At 40.2% G+C, this 21,556-nt stretch overlaps 1 protein-coding gene across 1 annotated transcript in view; it reads right to left on the minus strand.

The window, feature by feature from the left end:
- The window catches only part of znf462 (zinc finger protein 462), a 50,186-nt gene extending 29,596 nt beyond the window's left edge, over positions 1-20,590 (minus strand). The window contains exon 1 of the mRNA XM_062434857.1: positions 19,832-20,590. The gene's annotated coding sequence lies outside the window, so the exon portion shown is untranslated. The remainder of the gene's footprint in view (positions 1-19,831) is intronic.
- Positions 20,591-21,556: the final 966 nt, after the last annotated feature.

Raw genomic sequence — 21,556 nt, forward strand, 5'->3', positions numbered from 1 at the left:
TGAAACCTTATAGGCCTGCTCAATTTTTTCCATGGGCTTAATACATTTTCCTGTTTTTTGTTTTGTTTGATTTTTTAATAATAAAGATAAGGGAATTTATTGTTACATATAGTATACATAATATGACATTTGCTCTCATCCATTGTATTAGATTGTCTGATATTCTGTGTAGAGTGTGTAAATCTATCCACTATATAGTGCTCTCAAAAATTCCACAAAGCAACGTGTCACATTTTATAAATGCCAAAAATACTGTTGTGTGACTCTGCAGTGACTGTGATGAGTGATGACGCTTGATGATGATGACAAGTGAGTGTCCAAAATCTCATTATACTGCTCATTATAGAATTAACTATTGGGTGTCTTTTGGGAGCAGAGAATGAGTGAAAGTCTTGTATCAGCTTCTGAATGTATTAAGTGTGCCTCCAATTGTGAGATGTTGACATAGTCCTACCTAGTTAATATTTCAGAGATCAGCCAGTTTAATTTTGAAAAAATGAATTGTTTCAAGTTGTTAAAAGTGAAGCTCTCATGTAATTTATTTTTACTAGAAAATCCAATGAATGAAAGTTATGCAATACTGAAAACTGAAAAACTAGAAATTGGATCTTGTGTTACAAATTCCGCTTTGATTTTAGAAGAGGTACGAATAAAATACAGCTTTGATAACACTATCAAATTCAATCCACTGATCTAGATATTGAAACCAGGAAATTTCAAGTGAGATCCAGCCAGAGACAGTTGGGAATCCCGCCCTGCTTCCCACACCCAACTGGCCAGCCAGTGGAGAGCTCCATGTGAGCAGGCCAAGCTGCCAGTATGTCCCTGAGCAACCAGGGGATCCATTGTTGTACAGGGTCAGGTTACAGCCTCACCACGGGGCCCCACCCTGCTCTCTTGGCAGTTCACTGCTGTTTTGAACAAAGTTGCCTCCTAATGCCAGGTTCCTTGACATGGATATCAAGAGAATCCTTTCGGAGAAGGAGGGGAGAGGAATGCCTGGGGAGGGAGGGAAAAAAAGCCTCCTACACAACCACCATCTGCCTTAGAGTTGGCTGTGTCTTTTCAGTCAGTTCCTGCGCCACACCAAGTTAATGGGTGAGATTGTGTAACTGCTTTCATCCAGTCAGCTGGGGCTCTAACAGGCAGCGACTGAGCTGCTCAGATCCTCCTCTGAGCCGAGCATCAAGGGCAGCCATTTTAGGAGCTGACTATGTGCACTTAGGTGTTCAGCCAGCACACAACATGGACCCACAGATCTGATCCTCTTCCTCAAAGGCAGGCAGCCTGTCACTGGAGAGCTGCTGACAGAAATCTATCTGCCAGATGTACAGCGCTGTACCCAAGCCCTCTGTCCACACAGCTCAGCAGAAAACATCTCACACTCCTGCCAGCCTGATTTTGCCTAGTCCTTTTCATTTCTCAGGGACATTATCTCTCACATCAAGAGCTTTTCAGAGAAATTCTAGAAACCCCCATTCGGAGCGAGTGGCATGCACCGACGCTTTGTGGAAAAACCAGAAGAGAAATACAGCAAATGCGTTTGGTAAGAGCTGCCAGCAACGTTCCACAAGGGGGTCTAAAAATGTGAGGCATGCCTGAACTTCTTTATCTCAGAGTTCTGCAATCCTGAGCCCTGAGGAGAAGACGAGAAGGGACAGAGAGAAGCAGAGGGGGAGAGCAGGCCTGAAGGGGAAGGGTGGGAGGAGAAGGGGAGGCAGCGAGGGAGCATGACGGAGCCACCTGGAAGACCTTCAGTGGAAAGCAACAGAGGACAAAGCCATCAGACTGGGCTCCCCAGATTCCAAAGTCTACTGACATTTGTTAATCACCAACCGGTCTCTCTGCATCGGTGAGCTCTGCCAGCAGTCACACCCTCTACTCAAACTGGCTGACAGCAGCTGCTCTGTCTGAAAGAGGGCCTTTGAATAAGCCAGCATTAAGCTGATTAGGAGTACAGAGGTTTTGTCCTTAACTGTTGGTTAGTGCTACCATCTCATGCCGTCGGCGAGAGAAAAATCCACGGATGTGTTATATTATTGTATGGCTAGCATCCTGGCTACAGATAATTCATCGGGCATACAAGACAGGACATGCATCTCCTCAACCTGCACAGCCTCAATAATTAATGACCCATTGATTGAAAATGACAGCCTGCTTTTTAAAGGAAAAGTACAGTGGCAGTAGCAGCAGGTAGCCTGAGCCACGGAAATTGATTTTTGCCGAGATGAGATGACAACATCAGAGAAAAATCAATACATTTTTAGTTTCAAGACAGTCATAAAAAAAAGAGAGGAGTGCAAAGGTAACTGCAGAACACTTCAAATTCTGATCTCTTTCCCCGCAGTGTTCTCCAGGTTTGCTCAGACTAAAAGAAGAGAGCAAAAAGACAGCAGAGAAAGATCTCATTGTGCCTGCAGAAGAGCAGCAAACGTTGCGTCACAGGACCAGTGAGAATTTGGCCTCTTGCACAAACAGGAGATAGAGAGCTGGAGATCAAGATGGCTACTCCCATCCTCTGATGTCAGCAGCCTAGAGGACTCAACATACTAGATCTGATAGCTTGCTCAGCAGTTGCTCGTACACAAATAATTGCCTAATAAAATGCAATCCAATTTAAAAAAAACAAGACAGACAACAGCCTCAGAATGACCAAACAGTTGAAGCAACACCTCTTGAACATCGTCTCGACAAAAATAGAACATGAAAGCAAGTGCTGGGTTGTAAATCATTGCAGAGTTGTTCATTCTGTATTCATACTGCGAACCTGCTCTATATAGACATATATGGAGCTATATGAGACAAACCTTTACAGATAACATACAATTAATGTGTTATACTGTAAAGCAGCAAATGTATGATGAACCTTGGCACATGATCTTTCAATGCTCCATAAAACTAAAAAACTGAAAATGAAAACTTGATTATAATGTAATATTTATTGCTCAGAAAACCATGCAAATCTCTCACTAACTCTGCTCAAAGGCAACACGTATCAGACCTCACTACCACTGTAAATGTAACTTCATGTTGAGTTATCCAACCCAGAGAAGCTACGATTCAATGTTAATGGAACAGAGGAGCATGACAAATCTCTGGACAGCATCATACACTCGATAATGGTGGGTGACATTTTCTATCCATAGTAATATTGATCTTATGGCACGCAATGTCTGACGTTTGTGTTCTCAACACTTTTGTTTTGTCTTATTTTAATTTTAGCTCGTGCTGAGAAGCCAGGGAGACATTTTTTGACTGTGGTACACTTCACAACAGTTGACAGCCTCTGTGATGTATTTGGCTCAACTACGAGGCGTTTGCCATCACACCAGAAGAAAGATGTTGATAACAGGCACCAGGTTAACGTACAGTACGTCACAGATAAGATGTGGAACAAACAGTACTTGATGATTAATTGAATTAATCAGTGAAGGGATATTCGTCAGTTCACATGTTTTGGTGCATTTTCTTCATTGGATCACCTACTCTGATATTGTCTTTCCATGCTGTGTGTAAGCCTGCATCACACTTGTTGTTTTGAGTGTACTAAACACTGAACGGCACCAACCTGCTTTTCCTGAATGTGCCAAGTCTGCTGACGTGTCTCTGAATCTACGCAGTGCTCCTGTATGCAAAATAGCATTCAGTGAAAGTAATGAGATTCTATGAGATGTATCTTCAGATTTCAACAGAGAGAAAACCTGATTTAGAAAAAAAAAAATCAATACTAATTAGGGGTGTGATATTTCTTGTCTAAGTGAATTTTGTCTTGCGAAGCTAAAAAAAAAAGATGATCGGTTTTCTGTTGATCATTCGCACGTCATGTCTTTTTATAATGTCACGTGTGGATGATTAACCTTGTTACAGCTTCTACCTGCTGAGAAGATCTCAGTCAGAAGTATGAGATGAGGAGAGGAGCAGTGGTAAGTTAACCTCAGGTCTCTACACTGAAAGCCTGAGGTAGGAGGAGCAGGGAATCTAGCACAGCTATGGAAGCCTAATGATGCAAAAAGTAAAATGTCACGCTACCAAATTATAATACAACTTATATGTTGTTCTACTTGTGTATTCATGTGATACAGTATTTGTGCAATTTACTTTTATTTCTGTGTTTTTTTATTTGCAATATATTATAATTTTTGATAATTGGATTCTTTATTTAATTTATATTTATATATTAGAATTGTTTCTACTCTTTACAATTTACTTTTTAGTATTTCTTATTGTATCTAACTTTTGTATTTATGGTTGTTATTTCCATAAATACCAAAATTATCCATCTATAAAATATCCATACAGTGCTGCATACTGCATATGATAATTATATATTTAGAAAGTAGAAAAAAGTGATTCATTACAAGCTGATTAGTTCAAACATTTCAATTCAATTTCCATTTTGTGAATTTTAAATAAAAGAAAAATAATTTATTTCCTCATTGAAGTTTTCTTAAAAATATAGTTAATATCTTGTCTCGTCTCGATCTCGTGAACCCAATATCTCGTCTCGTCTCGTGAGCTGATTGTATTGTCACACCCCTAATACTTATAAAGTTTTTTATTTCTTTTCTGTTAATACATCAATGTTTTTGGTATCATTGGTACCATTTTTGTTAGGTAATTAAATGCATTTGAAAGGTTCTTAAAAGGTCAATTGTTATTTCCTTTTCAAAGGTAACTGACTTCCCTCGTATAGGAAAGGGAAGAAAATAGTGATGCAGGTACTTTCCCAGTTTGGAGAAGCAGACAAGGAGCACGGAAGCTAAGAGGTGTACTGCTGTGCACGGGGCCAACAGCAAAACATATCTTCGGCACCTTAAAAAGGCCAAACAAAAATCAGTTCTAAATATAAAATATTTCCACTATTTTACCTTTCCATGACACGGTCCTTTGCCTTGGCACTACATTTTCTCAACCGTAGAATTTCCGTATTCCTACGCATGCCACACACTGTATTACGCCACAAAACAGCTGTTTGAATAAGAAAATGCTGTTGCAACCTCATACAACCCCATTTCAAAAAATATAAACTATCCCTTTAAGAGCCTATCGTTTTGTCATGGTATGACATAAAGCAGCCTTTCAATAGCTTTGTATCTGAAAAGAAGGCTCAAATCAATCTCCTGAAATCCAGCATCTGCTGATGCAAGTATGAGCCAAGTCAAGCAGGAGCAAGAAATATTTATTTTGGCACCAAACCTTTAATCGTTCTCTTTACCAGATACGATTGAGAGGCGTTGAAATCAGAAAAACTCAAGTAAGGCTTTGATTTCAAAGCTGAGGCTTTTTTGCTCATCCTACACCTGGTGACTACAGCACTAGGTGTATCTGGATCAGTGTTTAGGGCCTTTTGATGATATAATTCACAATTATTCTGATTTACATAGATATTAAACCTGCAATTTAACAGTTTCTGTTGATCATCACACTTTGAAATGAAATGTGTCGTGAAAATGTGAGAAAAGAGCTCACCGTCAAGAGGGGTTATGATTAAAATCAAGTATTGATTTTAATATGATTTAATAAAAATGTTTTCACCAACGTTTTGATATGACTGAAAATACATCCATCTGAGCTGCCCCCCAGTGTGATGTCACAACTGGTCTCATACGCGGCTAGATGGTTGTACACATGTCAAGGTCAGCGATGCGTCAGCCAATCAGAATCATGAATAATGCATTTTCTAACATCCTGTTTCAAGACTAAAGCTGAATCTGTTAGTCTATTAAACGATTGTTTGTTTTTCAAACATAAATGCTAAATATGACCTTTGTTTCAACTTCTCAGTTGTGATGATGTTGGTCCAGCAAAACAACCAATTTGAAGTCACATTAGGCATTATTGTGATGGGCATTTCTAACTAATTTCTTTCATCAGTTTGATGAGAAAATGAGAAAATAATATATGAATAACACAGATAATCATTAAATGCAGCTGTGGACCAGATTTCTGTTTTTGTAACATTGAAACTGTGTTTTTCTGCCTGACCGCGCACACACACACACACACACACACACACACACACACACACACACACACAAAAGCTAATAAAAATACTAATAAAGTGGTTTCTTTGTGTATAAGGCTACTTGTCACAGGAAATATTTAGTTGTCCTGATCTTTAAAAAGGAAATAATAACATCCTGAGGGGAGTTCTAAATCTGTTCAAAGAAGACAATATGTGAGGCAAGACCTGACAGGATTTTAACTATGTTAGGCAAAAATCCTAAAAACAGGTCCAAACCACGCAGGCTTACTCAGATGGAACACAAAAACAGTTCAGACTCGGTGACTGCCGCTACCATCCAGGCGGCCCTGAGTTACAAATAGAGCCACCATAGACACTGACTGGAGGGTCAGTACAACTGAGTCACTCTTTCCACGTCTGTGGAGAATCTTAACACAGCACTTCTGTTCGAGCTGTGGCAAACTCACTCAAACTTGTTAACCGCAAATGAAGTTTGATCTGTCAGCTCTGTGCGTCAAAGTTCAGAGAAACTATAATTTTAAGATGTTCTTGATATCAATATCCATGGAAAATACTTCATATTATATCCTGTAAACATTCTATGAAGTTGCTTTGTGGTGTAAGTAAATTTAGTTTCCTTCATTATTGATTAATCTGATGATTATCTCCATTATCTGTTTCTTTTGTAAATATAATGCACATTATTAACCTGCAGGTGCAGACTCTGGCTGTGAATGATGTCACACAAGCAATATGGTAGCTCCCAGAAAGGAGATATTTTGGCTTCATTTTTGCATGGTGTCAAGAAGTGGAGACAATTGTCCATCTTTATATACAGTCTATGCCTCAGCCTTATTTGAGCAGTAGCTTATGATGGCTATTACTGAATCAGTTTGCTGACTGTGTGACTGCTATTATTTTTTATCATAATATGACATTGTTATGGGGCAAGATACATTTCTGATATAATTTTAGCCACATTCCTACTATATTATTTATAACTATGGCCCAGTCAAAGGGCAACCGGAAGACTAACGTTTGTACTATTGTACTGTCAGCAAACATGCACTCGTACAGTATGGGCATTTGTCTACAAACTCTTAGCCATGCATGCACAGCAATCATAAGCTATATGCACACAGTCAGGCAGCTCTGTCACCATCTCATCTACATGCAGAGGTCTAAATTCCAGTCAGTTGTCAACTAGTTTTGGATTTTTCATGGCCTTAGCCTTACCTGAAGGTCTTAAAACATACAAAAAGGCTGTGGCATCTGAATATAACACAGGATATTATTCCCTAAAAAGGATCTCCCAAGTACTTCTTTATACATGCTTTGGAAGTTATTTCAGTTCAGATTAGGAATGGTGCCCTCAAACACAAGCCAGCCAAAATAACAGCGTCTGGTTTGTAGCCATTCTTTGGCCTGCATGCACGCTGCTCTTGTTGGCTCACAGTTAGGCTTTTATCTGTCGGCACTGTAGCAGATAACAACACTGGTTCAAAAAAGAAAAGCTGGTCCGACCTGACTGACCTTCATATTCCAATACTGTGATGCCGCCTCATCCCTCCGCAGAAGCTAAATGTATTGACAGATACAACCGCCACACTGCATGGTAGTCTGTGTTAGTAAGCATGTAAAGAGGAGATACTGTGTGAGCAGTAGATGCTGTGTTTCACAAATGCTAATCATTTTCTGATTTTTTTCCATGAGAAGCAGATTGATGTAAACTTCTTTTTTACTCGGCCAGGTTTTCATGCAACACGGACAGATCAGATAATGGTGAAGATTGAGGAGAAAAGCTAACAAGTGAAGAGAAAAAAAGAGTGAAAAAATGAGCCAATGAGCCTCTGATTATGCACAGCAGTAGAGCAATCATTTTCATTATAAATCACTGTGTTGATTTTTTTTTTCTGTGAAATGTCTTAAATTAGTGACGAACGCCAATCACAGCTTCAAGGGATCGATGTGATGTCTTCAAATTGCATGTTTAGATCAACTAACAGTCTAAAACCCCAAAGATATTCATCATACAATGATGTTACAACAGAGAAAAGCTGCAAATCCTTATATCTGAGGACGTTATCCAGCAAATATTTGGCATTTTTAGTCATGCTAACACTGCAGCTTTTGGGATATTAGTTTCTCTGTCTGTTGGTTGGTCCAAACTGAAATATCTATATAGCCATCAGATGGACTGCAATTCAATTTGCATACATGGTGCCCAAAGGATGAGTCTTAATGACTTTGGTGATCCCCTTTGCATTTAGTGGCCACCATGAATCCAAAAATTGTGTTTGTTTTTTAGCAAAATATTTCTTTGTACTATAGTACTACTGTTGGATAGATTGCAGATAAATTTGGTTCATATATTCATGCCCCCATCATGTTGACTTTTAATAATTTGTGAATTTGTGGTGAAGCCTTGAATTCCTTTTGTGCCATCAACATGGTGAACAATATACCTGCATACTGTCAGCGTGTTAGCATTGCCACTGTAAGTTAGCATGCTGACATTAGCAATTAGCTCAAAGCACTGCTGGGCCCAAGCTCTGCCTCACATAATCATCAGCTGCTTGATAGTGACTTAAACAGATAATTGATCATAAAAAATATTGCAGGTTAATTTTCTGTTGATTGACTAATCAGTTAATTGACTAATAGTCTCAGCACTACACAAAAGTACTTAAAAGTCAGAGAAATAGAATGTAAATTAATACATAGTCTAGATAAATGGCCTTTTAAACATGTAATAACACTGATTTTTAAAAATCTAATTTCTACCATTTTATATAATTCAATGAAATATGTCAAAAATAAAAAGCCAACCTGCATTGCAATAACCTCTACTTTAACTATAGCAGTGGTCATTTTGGCCCTCCAATGCCTTGATTATTATATGTGAATATAAAAATGTAATAATATGTTAATGAAGGATTTTGACACTAGATTTAATCTAAAATACCATCCCCCACCAATCTGACAGAAAGATGACTTGTTACTCTAGACTTGATGAGCATATCTGTTTCATCACGACAGCATTTCAGCGCCTGCGTGATAAGAACAATAGTAAGCCGGACAGTAAGGTCACTCCTCCCTGCCTGTGATCAGAGCGCAGAGAGCTTCCTTAAATGATGTGATCATGTGGTGCTGCTCATTTGAGGAAGTCTGAATATACAGAGATGAGACATCGATCCCACCTGGCCGATCAATGGACCAGGCCTTCACAGACGAGATGTGAGGAATCAATAATGTTCAGTATGAACGTTTTGTCATAACATTCATCAGACATCTGCTGGAATGGAATGAGAGGGTTGCCAATGGCGTGAAACAGTACAGGAAAGAGCTGGAAATACAACAATAACGCAATCACACATCTCCCTGTAAACTTTTGGGATACATTTCAATAATTTGATTCTAACCATTTTAAACTTAAATGAAGCCCAAACCTTAAGGCTACTTCTCTGATGATAATAATTCATAAAAGGTTCTGTTTAAGTCTTTGAGGTCACAAAGATGAATAAAGACAGCAGATGTTGCAGCTTGATTAATCATCTTAAAAGCTAAATCACCAGCTATGCAGTTACACATTTGGATCATAGTAACTGAGGCCGTATCAAGTAAATAATGAATCAACCAACAGTGGATGGGCCAAAAGTCCAATACGTCTCTGAGAATGGTCAAAAACATCAACACTGACATAAGATACTATCAGCGACCTGACAAAAACCGCAGGCCTTAATCTGACAACAAATCTGTTTGAGGAAGCATATGGCATTCAAAAAAGTAGGTCAACCATTAACCAGCCAACACGGCCTTGACCATAAACATTCTTCCAGCCCTCCATCATAAATCCATCTGAAATAACTGATGTGAGGGGTAAAAAATAGTACTCTGCATTAAAGCAAGATTATGTAAAATTATGAAATGACAACAGATTTTTTGGTCACTTGGGGGGCAGCGGAAACAAGCTGTGAACACAACACTGACATATCATCACCTTTTAAGCTGATATGTTATGAACTTGGTAGCAAACAGCTGCTTATTTCCACATCCAGCAGTTACAGAGCAACATTATCCTTTATTTGGAGTCATGTTTCTGTCCACCTAGTGAATATAAGTCTAATATTCACTCTCTTTTATCTATTTTTTTTTTTTATCTCTATCAACTCCTGCGTGAAATATCTGGCTTTTCAGTCGCTAAGTGCTTCACTATGTTCACCAGCCAATCACTAATTGTGTCTGTTTGCAGTTTGGAGCTGAGCAGGTAGTGTACAGGGGTTTTTAGAGCTTTTTCCTCTAAAAACAACATTCCTATGAAGCAGTGAGAGTGAACCAAAAAACTTAAAGTCAGACAGCTTAACCATAGGCTAAAACTCTATATGAAGTTCCATAAAGCCGAGGGGAGCTGCAGTGTCGGCTGATAATTCCCTGTTGGTTCATCACTGCGATTGACGCCTTTGATATTACACTTTGTCATTTGATAGATTGTTATTGTGGAAAATATCAATTATAGCCACTTTAAAATAGATATTGTGCTGTAACTGAGACTAACAAGTCTGTTCTCTGACTTAATGACTCTTCTCCACTTGTTCTACTGTTCAATTACTATCATCCCAAAGTTGCCACTGTTCAGCAACAGTAGCATGAGGTCATTTAAAAGTTTAAAAAAGTGTGAAAACAATTAGGTAGGACTTCTCGGCTGGACTGCACTGGTTTCCCCCAGTATGTTAAGTCTTGTGTTACATTCTAAATTAATATACAGTATATTTTAATCAGAGTTTTAGAAAAATGTCTTCAGAATATTTTTCTAGTAGAACTATGATATACTTTCTTTTTCAGATCTGGTAAGTCTTCTGTTAGTTTTTGAATGCAATGTTTGATCTCTGCACATCTGTATTTAGGATATTTATTTGCAGCCACAATTAAAGATTAAACTTTTTTTTTCTTCCTTAGAGTAGAAATAGTTTCCTTGCGTCTGTTCTCTTCTCCGACTCTATCCTGCCTTGCAGCTGTGTAGCAGCCACCACTGTGTGCGTTACAGAAGCTAATGTCCTTAAGGTTATTACCTGTACTCGATGTGCAATTGCTCTATATTTTGGAATTGAAGATCAAAAACATTCAAACATGGCTTCATCAGGTCACAAGTTCCATTTCCTGTCATGGGAAAAATCTAAATCAGGAAGTGCTTTTTGGTAAGAACTCAAGTTGCTTGTCTAGCTCTCAGTTCAGCAGTGTGTAGAAAACATGAAACTCTTGCAAAGTGCATGTTGTGGACAGACTCTGCTATACAGTCCCTCAGCTATTTTTAGCTTGCTTTTGGCCTCTTGGTAGTTTTTCCTTTAGAGCTTCCTCTTTACATGACCGTCCATCACTGAAAGATGACCTGATTCAGATGAGGTCCTGATGGTGCCATAATTCCTCTAAGTCTTGAAGTCTGTCTCCACTATGTTCCAGAAAAGATGAAAGGGTCTTAAATCTGATTTAATGTCTAAAATCTGTCTTCTAATCTGAATCCTTCAGCAGTAACATCTCAAAAATGCTGTGCTGGCTCCTTCCTGACCATGCTCATCTCCGTACACTTTGACATTCACTGAGAATCTATGTTATTTGATCCAATTTCAATCAATACACTCAATTTAAGCAACATTATCTCACTTTAATTCAACTAATTAAATCCTAAGACAGCTACACCCCAAATGAACAAGTTATCCGCATTGTGCAACTGAAATGTTTACCTATTCTTAACTGAGAGGAAATACAAACATTAGCCTTTTGTGTTTAGCTTTCTTTCGCTGGTTATTCAAACTGAATGAAGGAGTAAAAAAACGCCTGGCTTTTCAGGAAACCAGCTCAGTAATAGCAGATCGTCTCAGAGGACTGGTAAATACAGGTGCAGAGCCTTTCAGACACTGCAATCCAGAGAGCTTTGCTGATCTGTCTGCAGCCTGACCTTGACTGGTGTCACATTCACAGGGCATAAAAAAGAAAACACCTCACCACAGCAGGCCCTGACCACCCTTAAGGATTCCTGGTAATGGAGAAGCTTGTGTTATGACCACCATCCTATTGAGATGACTGTATACAGGTTTAACAGAGTAAAATAGAGCAGGAGCTTAAGTGTTTCTTTTTATTGTTGTATTGCTGAACGTTAATAAAGTGAAAACTGGTTTACTTTCTGATATCACGTCAACATCTCACTCAACATTCAAAGCTACTGCATTAGATAGCGCGAACATGTGCCACCTTAGTAATAAAGGTTTGAGGTTTGGACGATTTTGATCTTTGGACCTGAAAGTATTCTGCTGACTGCGGCCTTCAAGAAAGTCCACACATCAAAAAGAGAGACAGAACGGCTGAAAGAGGAGAGCGAGGAATGCCATTAGCACGGCTCCAATACTATGCTAATCCCAGGAAGGGATGATAATTTTCTATTTTATGTCTGGGTCGTCCATACTGCAAGGTCAGACAGTGCCTGTGTCAGCCTGTCTCTCTCTGACAGATGGATACCTGACATCACCCACCCAGTCAGATACTAATATTAATACTTAATATCACTGCATTCACTCTCGTCTTTACAGCAGCTTTGTTTCTTTGCAACCCAAGACAATTTCCTTTTTCTCAATCAAAGACATCTGACTTGATAATTCCATGTTTTTCTCTGAAGCTGCACTGAAAAAAAAATGAAAGAAGCTGGCCATCATGGTACAAGTAACCTTGCTCCAAGGGTAGCCTTTGTGTTTAGCAAAGGGCTCAGATTGTTCCCTCTGAAAAAGGGGCTGCTGCAACACAGAACACTCACTAGCAACATTTGGCCTCTTTTGCACAGACAGAAGATAATGACCAAGCAGATTAGGAGGAGACAGGCATTAATGGCCATCTTCTGTGCAACTACTGTCTTTAAGGTTGTCATGGTGAGAACTTCCTGTTTAAATTTTTTAAAATAAAAAAAACACTACTCCATTCACAATGTAGCGCTCATGGTCTTTTACATCTCGTACATTTACGTTTTAATCGTAAGCCTTTAGGAGATATTTATGTGACCTTCAAGCCTGAAATTTTCACAAAGCAACAGAGGGCTGGTAAATCCCTCAGCTAAAGCCTGCTGGGTGTGAAGGTTAGATAATGAATACCCTCACTCTCTTCGTTCCTGTTAACAAAACCAAAAATGAACCTTTTCATCTTAGCCGATTTTTTTTTCTAGCCACTGCTCATCCTTTCAGAGCAAACAAAAAAAAGCACCAAATGAAAAATGCAGTTAATAACAGATATCAAACCCCAGGAAATCAAGTAGTTCAGAGAGGATAGGAGGTGGAAGGAAGCAGACATGCATGGCTTGAGTTCTCTAGAAGTCTCCTCCTCAACCTTCTTTTAGTTTAGTCACCTCACTTGGCTGCCCTCTCTCTCTCTCTCTCTCTCTCTCTCTCTCTCTCTCTCTCTCCCCCTCTCTCTCAGGGCTGACAGAATTATCTTCTGCATCAGAGCTGAGGCTGGGCCAACGCTCCACACAGAGGACTCCATTTCACACAGCAGCCCCACTGTGGCCAAGGAGACACAGCCAATCACGCTGGAGTATCAGTGGCATGGCCATCCACCATTTTGTGCTCCTCAAGGTCTTTGACTGTCCTGCTCAGCTGAGTGGAAGCTGCCTCTGCTCACTCGGCTATCTTGTTACACAGATGGAAGTGTTTAACTTTAAGAGCACAGACCTGAGCGAGCAGCTTCCCCTCCTGTCGGTTCCTCTGCAGACTGTCATGTCAGTCAGCAAAAGCAGAAGTGAGATGTGTGGTTTTTGTTCGCTGCAAAGATGGCCACCTAAAGTGCAGCTCTGTTGTTCTTCACAAGCCGAAGACAATGTCCTAAAGAGACCTGCCTCTAAAACACAGAGCTTTCAATCAGCCTGTCATACAAATGCAGAACTTTACTAGATATGTGCTAAGCTTCTGTCCATTACTTTAGAAATAAAGGCGACCCAACATGTTGTGAGGCAAAATCATTTTTTCTAGACTAAAAAGCATAAAAGATAAAACTTGGGGCAACCCTCAGCAACATGATTAAATATTCCATCCAAAAATGATTAAGTGCACAATTTAATTAATAGCCTGGGGCATGATTATTTTTACAATTTTATATGGGAAGGAATAGGTAGATATATTTGGTTTTCTCATGAGGGTTCTTCCCTTGAGCTTGAAAAGAAAAATTCTCCGAAAAAGAATCCTATCAAGCGCCGTACACAACACAAGTAGGCTACAGCGAAAAAAATACATTTATCTGCCACTGCAAACACTACACAATCATAGCCCAACATGTGAGGCTGACAATATGTTTCATTCAGATCTCCTAGAGTTGAGCCACACGGGTTCATTGGGCTACATAAACAACACCGAAGAGTCAGGCAAGTGAAGGATGTCCCAAGGACAGATTTTGGAGAGAAACCAGGAAGTGTTTTTCCACAAGGACAATTACTCCAGGAAACCTTACATTCCACGAAGCCTTGTAGTCCATCTCTCCAAGGAAACCATTTCCTGACTTAAATCAATCTGCTGCTGTCTTGATCCAGCAATTGAATAAATTATGTTATTTGTATGATGTGACTTTAATATGAATTCTTTCTCACTATGAGTAAAACCATCTTCCAATCAATCAAAAGTCTAAAACTCTTTATTTCATTCCAGCTTTCCTTTTGTTTTTTTTCTTCAGTGGTATCTAACTTCACCAATTCAACAAAAAAATGACTACAAGAAACAACTGTGAGATGCACAGAGGGGTTTCTTGTAAGTGGTGCTCGGTGGACAACTGCCAGAAAACACTGCAATGCTGACTTCCTTGTAAGCCTGACATGGCAGTTACTACAGTTACAGGGAGTGGGTGAGGTTACAAACTAGTCAGGATGGAGTATTTCAGAGTGACCAAAAGAGGCCACAGGAAGCAATAAAAAAGAGCTAAAAACTCAACCTCAGTATGGTTTAAACGCAAAAAAAAACAAATAAAGACTGCTTTGGCAACCTTTAAAAAGCTACCAGCAACTTTATCTAAGAGGAGAAGTGAGGTTCCTCTCCAGGTTTACCAAACCAACCTCCTGAGGCAACTCAACAGGTTTGAGAAGGAAAGATGAGAGACCCATCAATATTAACTTACCACTGAGCCCTCCTTTCCAAGCTCTTAAATATTTAATCGTCCTTGGACAGCTCTGTTGCTTCGTAGGCCGAGCCAGTGGATCCCTTCTACAAGACCACTCCTGTTCCTGCTCAATGAAGGCCTTGTCCAGTGGCACCACACTGCCCAAGGAACGGGCGTCTCCAAAGAATTCAGGATTTTTTCCACCACAGGCAGCTTTAGGCTGACAGGCTTGCTTCACTGTGTCTTATTAGAGAAGGGCATAAATCCTGAATTTAGTCTGGAAACCTGAGTACGCCTTGTAGATGGCTTAATTTATCTCGCTGGGCAAGCTGTCTCATCAGCACAGCCACTGTATTCACTTTTTGTTAAACTGGGTCCCTACATGCTTAATATATATATATATATATATATACATATACATATACACATGCTGAAAGGACTAGCAAGAAAAATAGGAACAACTGCAAGCTATACTGACCATTTTTTCCAGTAGGGGAGAGGCAATGTTAAACTGTTGATCTTCTGATAGAAAGCAGAGACGAAGAACCAGTTTTGCAGCAGTGTAACGTGGCAACTGACAACAGAAACTGGAATGACACCTCTAGCACGCTACTTCCTTGTTCCATTTAAACCCTGACATGATGTTGCTTTTTAGTTTTTCAGATAGGCCTATACTTAGTTAGATAGTATTAAATTATTCAGTGGATCCTGGCAGGTTTGAACTGTCACGCTTTCATATTTGACACAATTAAAATATGTAAGGAAGAAATTTGTTTGTGGAGTGAGGAAGGTTAGTTAAAGCACAGCAGAAGACAGCAAGGTTTTTGCTGTTGCTGTAATGTCTACCGTGTTTTGGATGTGGGGGCCTGTGTTTTTCAGCACACTTAGAAGAGTAGCAGCAGGGCCAAGCGGCATCTCTTGAGCCATGCATCATGTCAAGAAAGCACTCACTGGAGCGTTTCAATTTGCTTTTGTGCGTCTCCCTAGCCTTCTACACTGCCCCAGGTAGAGAAGAATGGAGGAGTGCATCACCCAATGTGAGTGAGTGAGTGAATGAGAGAGAGGGAGGGAGAGCAGTTGTGTGTGTGTGTGTGTGTGTGTGTGTGTGTGTGTGTGTGTGTGTGTGTGTGTGTGTGTGGGTGTGTGTGTGTGTGTGTGTGTGGGTGTGTGTGTGTGTGTGTGTGTGTGTGTGTGCAAGAGATGCAGAAAGAGTATCAGAGTGAGTGATGAGCTTCACAACCACTTCCTTCCAGCATTCAAACCATCACTGAAGTCACTCTTGTTTAATCCGCTGTCCTCAGTGTCGAGCTTTTTTAGCGTAATCCTGAAATACCTTGCTAAAATCCAGTTATGTAATTTTTTCCCCCAAAAGTATCTACCATAGTTCAGTTCTACCAGGTCACCTTGAATCTGAACTGCAATAACAAAGCTTTAAATCTAATATTTTCACGAAGGTGAAGTTCAACTAGTTTGATACAAACATTCAGTCACAGATCTGGACCATGAACAATTAAACCTATAAACTGGTATGTTGCAAGGTTATATGACATCCATTGAATATTTCAATGCTGTGTAAATATGTTACAAATAGAGCATGTTTAGTGTGTATGTTCGGAAATGTGTAGCAGGGCCAGCCAAACTCGTTACAGGGGCCCGGTGCAACAATGAGCTATGGGCTCCTGTTGTGCACTCCCTTCAGAAACACTTCTTCATTGCATTTTTACCTGCATTTTTGAGTCCCATAAAAAAAGATTATTTCTATAGTGTATGTCACTAAGTTAGTTTGTGATAAACTGATTAACACAAGTTTGTTTAAAGATATGCAACATGTAAGCATAATATTGACTGAAATAATGAAAAGATTAAAGAATTCACTTTGACAAAAGGCCCCTCTATAAGACATGGTGTCAAGATTGTGTTAAAATGCAGGCACTACCTTAGGATCTTGAGCATATTAACAGACAAATGTGTTATTAACCAACCCTGAAAATAAAGGCCCCCTGGTCAGTTTCCCACATTGTAATTCAGCCTTGGTTAGAGGATACAGGAATTAGTATTTGAGTCTTCACAACTAAGGCAAACTGCTAGAAACGCCATCTCTGCCACATCAAAAACAAACAGCCCTGATGTACACAACATTATCTGCTGAGTTGAACCTAAAACCTGAGCATGCAGATAACCTCCTGGAACAGCATGAACAAGCTTCACAATGCGGAAGAGACCAGAATGTTTTGCAGACGTATGAAAGTTACTACAGGAACTCTAAGTACAAAGAGAAAGCACACAGTGTCGGTGTCTGAGCAGACTCAGAGCTCTTCAGAAAAAAAAAGAAACTATCACAATCGCATCAAGAGTTAAATCACTGGGCTCATTTACAGAACATCCACCATCCCTCAGACTATACATTGCACCCGTCTGTGAGACAAATGTGTCGACCGCAGCAGATTCCTGCCTGGCCGTCCTCTATCAGCTCCTCCTTGAGAACCTGTTTGCCCTGCGACGCCGGGGAGAAGGAGCATCGCCACCATTTTGATTGCTCTTCTCAGCCCCAGCATTGTCGCAGCACAGTGTGTCAAGCTCACAGTCTCCTTGTCAGCAAGATTTCACACAGTGGCCGGGGGAACTGCAGAGCGTAGCACAGCACACGCACACACAAAGCAATTGTCACACACACACGCAGAAAACACACTACAGCTTGCACACACACCTCCTTCACTCTCCTGACATGCTGGTCAACTGACACCTTTAGGATATAATGTGTGAAAAGTCACCTAAGGCTGTGCAATGGGCGCAAGAGTGAATTACAACATATAGTCTGTTAATAAATGACCAACAACATAATCCAACAGTCCAGATAACTTTTTTAACTAATTCAATATGCCTGAAACACACTGATAAATGAGTAAAATCTTAAAACAACAGGCACGTGTGTGTCACCCAATAAACAGAGGGCAGTCTATTAGCTGTTCTACAAATGAGTCTATAAATTATAAGTAAGACTATAAACTGAACTTTACTTTCTCATTTAAAGCTGTCGCTTAATGTAAAGCTGACAAGAAACTGAACTCGTATTCAACCAAAAATTCACAAACCACAAAGCAGAGAATCATCTTGAGAACTTCCTTATAGAAACTTCACTCTCTCACACACACACACCTGCACACAGAAGACAGAGTGTGTGTGTGAGTGCGTGTGTGTAGTTTTGAGACCACTCTGTTGAACATTAACTACCTGGATGGTCAAAAACACTTCATTATTCAAAGCATTAAAATTCCTGTCTCATCCACGTGTCCCTCAGCCATCGCAATCTCAAACGCACACAGTCCCAAAAAAAAGTATCAGGCAAAAGCTTTTTTTTTTAAAAATCCAAATATTTAAAAGTCAAATGATGTTGAAATTATTTAAATGAAAGCAGCAAGTTCATAGAGTTAAAAGGGAGAAAAAAGGAGAAAAAGAAAGAAGTTAACCTTGAGAGCCTCACTAAATGATCTATCCTCACTTTTCAGAGTTCTTCTGCTTCCTCTAGCTGACCAACTTCCGAGCTAAAAAAGGCTGAAAAAGAGCAGCAGCAGAAGAAGAAGAAGAACAAGAAGAAGAAGAACAAGAAGAAGAAGAAGAAGAAGAGGTTTTTGGTCGATCATTAGAACACAACCTTTGTTCTGGCGTGAGAGATCCTGTCTATCTGACTCCAGGGCTCTCCTTGGAGACTCATCTGCTTTCCTCCATTTTATGGTGAAGCCCTACAAGTCTGTGACATACCTGACTTGAGAGCAGAGCAGTGACAGCAGAACATGCATCCAAACAGTGCGGGGGGGGCAAGCGGGGTAACAATGTAGCAATAAGCACCAAGAACAAAAACAAAACACTAAGATAGATACAAATATAATAGCCATACATTGCGCTTACATTCATTACCACTGCCATCAAAGTGATATCTAGCTCCAACCCTGTGGAGAACAGACTCAAAATCGCCACCAGATTTTTTAAAATTGAGAGGAGGAGGAGGAGAAGAAGGAGGAGAAGAGAGGGGGGGGGGGGGGGGGGGGGGGACACATATAGCCTCTTCACACTGGACATGGCTTTCATGGTGAGTGTGTGTGTGTGTGTGTGTGTGTGTGTGTGTGTGTGTGTGTGTGTGTGTGTGTGTGTGTGTGTGTGTGTGTGCGTGTGCGTGTGTGACTGGACCAGCGGCTATGCCAGCTCCTCTGTGTCGCTAATGGAGGCTGGTTGGAGAGAAGGAGAGCAATCCGTGCAATGGCTTCTCCATGAAGCTAACGCGCAACAACACGCACGGCCGGAGAGGGGGGACGCACAGCCGGGGCCAATAATTCCCCTGACCAGACATGTCAGAATAACAAAACACTCCGCTGAAACACGCAGGCGAGCCTCTCTTACCACCGCCGCGTCCATTTCCTTGTGTCACTTTGACAACAAACCGAAAGGCGACATAGCGAGGAAGCACTAGGTTGGTTAGGATATTAACTGGGAAGCGAGAAGACCCACTTGACTTTGGCTGCATGAGTGCCAGCCGGAGCGCCCACCCGACTAAAATTCTCGCCCCGGCTTCCTCTCCCAAGTCGGCTGGACCTGGACTAAATGGAGAAACGGGGGGGTGATCAGCTCTTTCCAGGGCATTCACGAGGCGCATATCCCATGATCTACCATACCGACGTTCTCGCAGACCTTGAAAGCTCAGCCGAAATCTTGGCGAAACTGGAAATATAGTGCAAGAGGGAAAAAACTCACTGGTACAATCTTCTCCTCAAGCGATCCTCCCAAAAGTTGTCCTCGTATTTCATGCGTGCGCCCGGTCGGTCTAATGGATGATCGCCATCTTTCCTGCTTCTCCTTTGCTGCAGCTGCAGATGACCTGAGATCCGTCTGTCTCTGAATAATGAGCAACCACACAGACAAGGAAGACAATCTGCAAAGCAGGCTACACAAAGAAGTTTGGGAGACTAGCAAGCACCAGAGGGTGCACAAGAGTTTACGACGAGACGAGGGAGCATCAGCAGGATGGACAACGTCTATGTCTGAGAAGCTCATCCTTCATCTAGACTGAAGTCAGATAGCCTGCAAAGCTTTACCAAGCGGCTCAGACCACCACCAGATACATGCGGGCACCGTGAATATTATATAGGCTTTCCATACTGTGTCTGCCACGTCATGGGGTTATCTGCAGTTCACTTTGAGGGTGATGATGCTGCTTCACGCTTCCACCAGACAGACAACAAGACTGTCACATAGATAGATAGATAGATAGATAGATAGATAGATAGATATTTAGATAGATACATATTAACACATATAGTGCAAACCCCAAGTAAAACAAATACATGTATTAAAATATGTTTAAAATAAAATATATAAACATAATGTTTTTTGTTTTTTTTAAATCACCAGTCCCTTTCAGCACTTTATATATAAAACTGCCCCCCTCCACTGATATGGCAAACAAAAGCAAATAAAAACAATACATATTTTACATGTGTGTTAATTCACTTTGTCCCCCATTCAGAAAAAATAAAAAATCATTTAAAAAAGCATGGCTGATGTGTTACAGTGGGCACGGTGATGCTGCTGCTGCTCTGTCCACCAGCTGCTAACAAAGAGGGAGTCCAAGACAAAAGGTGCAGGGTCCTGCTCAGATGTATGTCAGTGTGAGGATGGGTGGTGGGTGGATGATGGGCGGGTGGGGGTTAAGCAGCAAGAAGGGGCACACATGGGAGGGTGGGCAGTGAGGAGAAGAGTCAACCTTTGCACGATTGATCTGAGAACATTAATCTGCCTCGACGGCTTTTGTTGAGAAGAATTTGACATTTCATGTATTTAGGTTATTTATACAATTTAAATGTTCTTGTCATATTTTCTGCTGTGTAATATATTTTTTAATATGACAGCAGTTCCTTGATAAATGAGTTTTATGTCAGAGCACTTAATTAAATATCTTAAGAGTTCAGATTTGAATGCATTGCATCATGTAAAGCTAACTTTTTTCTATAGCTGACGTTAGTTGATCTTTAATTCTCACGGCTGAATTAAACATTCATTATATGCTCAGACTAAAGCTTCATTTTACTGAAAATTATCCAGCCTTGCACATTTTTTGTCTTGCAGAATTAAGTGAAATTATCAAAGTTATTTTATAACTACATACACATTTGAATATGTTTCATTATATTTATTTAAGTCATTATATTTAACTGAACCATGTTTATTTTAAAATACTTGTTCACAGTCATTACTGTGCTCTGGATGATGCTCACAGTTTATGCGAGTGAGACACATTGTGTTTTTCTTTTGTCTTTTTCAGACAGTAGATGTAAACGACATCTGTCCTGATTTATTCACACAAAAGCATGTGTTGTTAACAGTTCTCTACCGACTTTTTAAAAAAATGAAACAGTGGGGTTTTATTCATACCCAAAAAAAAAATGGTTTGAATCCCAGAAACTTTTTTTTTCTGCACGT

Source organism: Scomber scombrus, chromosome 15, assembly GCF_963691925.1.
Source record: "Scomber scombrus chromosome 15, fScoSco1.1, whole genome shotgun sequence".
NCBI classification, from domain to species: Eukaryota; Metazoa; Chordata; class Actinopteri; order Scombriformes; family Scombridae; genus Scomber; species Scomber scombrus.